General features: G+C 40.5%; 2 protein-coding genes across 4 annotated transcripts in view; both read right to left on the bottom strand.

Moving 5' to 3' along the window:
• LOC138060674 (putative ammonium transporter 1) overlaps positions 1 to 90 on the bottom strand; it is a 12,136-nt gene extending 12,046 nt beyond the window's left edge. Inside the window, exon 1 of the mRNA XM_068906510.1 lies at positions 1 to 90. This exon is cut by the window's left edge and continues 1,181 nt beyond it. The gene's annotated coding sequence lies outside the window, so the exon portion shown is untranslated.
• A 1,067-nt stretch (positions 91 to 1,157) lies between these two features.
• The window catches only part of LOC138059744 (protein cycle-like), a 77,810-nt gene continuing 76,467 nt past the window's right edge, over positions 1,158 to 2,500 (bottom strand). For all 3 annotated transcript variants that reach the window (XM_068905348.1, XM_068905347.1, XM_068905346.1), the window contains exon 11: positions 1,158 to 2,500. This exon is cut by the window's right edge and continues 821 nt beyond it. The gene's annotated coding sequence lies outside the window, so the exon portion shown is untranslated.

Raw genomic sequence — 2,500 nt, 5'->3', positions numbered from 1 at the left:
GTCATTCTCTTCAGGGGGGGCGTTTCTCAAAAGCGCCGGAGCGTTTCCGGCGTTTTCCGTTGACATAAACGTTTTTGTATCTTCAAAAGGAAAACGTTTCAAGTCATGAAAGTTTGCAGTTGTTTTGTTTTCTAAGTTCTTGAAAACATGTTCAAAGATCCATATGTCATAATAAAGAGATCTTAGTTTCACGAATCGCTTTTCGGGGCTTTTGAGAAACAGGCCCCAGAATCGTATAAATTCGGATATATAAATAAAACCATGGAATAAAGGAATGAGTAAACGAAGTAATCAGCAGCGTAAAGAAAACGGACAGCCGGAGAGGGAAGCCGTAAACTGGGAACTCTCGCTGGGATGGATATCTTCAGAGATTCCCCCTACAGGATCCAGACAATTGAAGATAGCCTTTTTTGGGCCTCCAATGCAACACTACCAAAATGTTGAAGAGATAATTTTTTTCAATGATAACTGCTCGGGGATACTCGGTAAAATACCTAGTGTTCCTTCGCAGGAGTCGAACCTACGACCTTCCGATCACTAGTTCGGATCCTCTACTGCTGAGCTACAGGGGATGATCGGGAAAATCCGAGTGCCGCTTTGCAGGAGTCGAACTTACGACCTTCCGATTACTAGTTCGGATGCTCTACCGCTGAGCTATAATAGGAGACTTACTTCTGACCTACGTTTTGTAGGGTCAAGATCGTGGGACTACTAAGATCTGAGCTCTAAGTAAAATCGCAGCAATCCACAGCTGAACCGAAAGAGAGCTTGCTCGCAGGCTAACGACCACGGGGAAGGAGACATCCCATTACATCCTCAAGACGGAGACACCATGTCATGCACGTTTTCTGCAGTATAGATCTGCGTTTGTAACGCGTTGCTTCTTGCGCACGCTGCTTACAGAGCACCCCCCTCCCCCCCCCCCATTTCCTTTCCCCCGAGTATCTACGGTGCAGCAATTACTCGAGGCACGTTAAGCGCTTGAAATTTAAGAGAATAAGAAGCTCAAGTTTCCAGCTTTAGCCCTTCCTCAGTTCGCCATGTCGAAGGACTAAAGCTTGAAACGTCAGCTTTTCATCACCCCACCAAATTCTCGTGTTTCCAACACCAGCGACTGAGCATCAAAGATTTCTTAGAAACTAACTCCATCAGCAAAGTAGCAGTTGCATTGTTTATTTGCATTCAATGGGTCTCAACTATTATTAAATCCCAATTCTAACTACCATTAAACAATTGGTCGTCTTCGGTTTCCTTTTAAATTGTAATACTCCGATAAGATATTTTGCATAAATGGCGCCCAAGTTTGAATAACAATACTTGATACATCTTTAGCCTCGTGTTTATGTTTCAAGACAAAGGATTTTTCTCATGAATGTGAGGCTAAGGATGTATCAAGTATTGTTATTCAAATTTGGGCGCCATTTATGCAAAGGGTCTATTAATGTCGTTATATTTTTCTAACTTAGAACCAAGTTTTAAATACAGAGCAGGATGCGGGAATTCCAGCCACTTCTCAACTCTCCTGAACTATTAAAATAGAACCACCTCGGCCAGCTAACTGTAAATGAACTCAAAACTTCTTGGCTAAAAATCCGCACTGGTTAGCAAATTGATAAAATATTGGGCTATTCTCAGCCTTTAGTGCCTCCCAGAAGCACAGAGGTGATTTTAAGAAATGCCGAATTAGGAGAACAAGCATTTATTCGTGCTTTTTACATTAATACTTTGGCATTCGAGTTACAAAAATCAATTTTTCATAGTTTACAATTAGTAAATTATAACATAATAAGTCGCTGGTGACTAAAATCGAGGAATACTAAACCATTTATACACAGCGATATTTTCTTTCCAAATATACCGTCGGGTGTTATGCTTAGGTAAATAACGATCCTGTCATGTAAATCATCATTTGAGAACAACTTTTGTCAAATTGAAATGACAGCTTAACAGAAGTGGGTTGCTTTAACGGGAGTACGTTTTATGATGATAATAAATGCTGTTTCCTTGCGGAGTTACGTTGCATTAAAAAGCAAAAAGAAACTTTCTTGAAGTGGAAAATAATATTCGATAAATGTGTGTTTAAGCACAACTGGTCTATTTGTTTAAACTTTCCACCAGAACCGAACATATAGTGCCTTTTTCCTTGAAGATGCAGTTTGAATCTGCAGTAAAAGTAAGAAAACGGGGGCATAGGTTTATCCCTCTATAATGACATCACAAACTGCTTGTGCTGCACATGCAAAACAAAATCCGAGTTCTCATTCGTAAAGTCCAAAATGTGACATTCCTCCAATTACTAATTTGTACTACCTACCACTGGAACCTCGTGTGAGCTACGCTAATGAAATTTCATTTGAAACAAAGATGAAGGTAGTTTGTGATGTCAACGGGGAAACTGACCCAATTCCTCTCTCCGGTTTTCACTTGAAAGGCGTACAAAGGCCCCAGGCGGGAACCGAAAAATATATTTCCTTTTGGGGGAGAGATTAATTTTCAAAGT

Source organism: Montipora capricornis, chromosome 8 (genome assembly GCF_036669925.1).
Source record: "Montipora capricornis isolate CH-2021 chromosome 8, ASM3666992v2, whole genome shotgun sequence".
NCBI classification, from domain to species: Eukaryota; Metazoa; Cnidaria; class Anthozoa; order Scleractinia; family Acroporidae; genus Montipora; species Montipora capricornis.
Note: the sequence above shows the minus strand (reverse complement) of the source record. Positions and strands in the feature narration are given on the sequence as shown.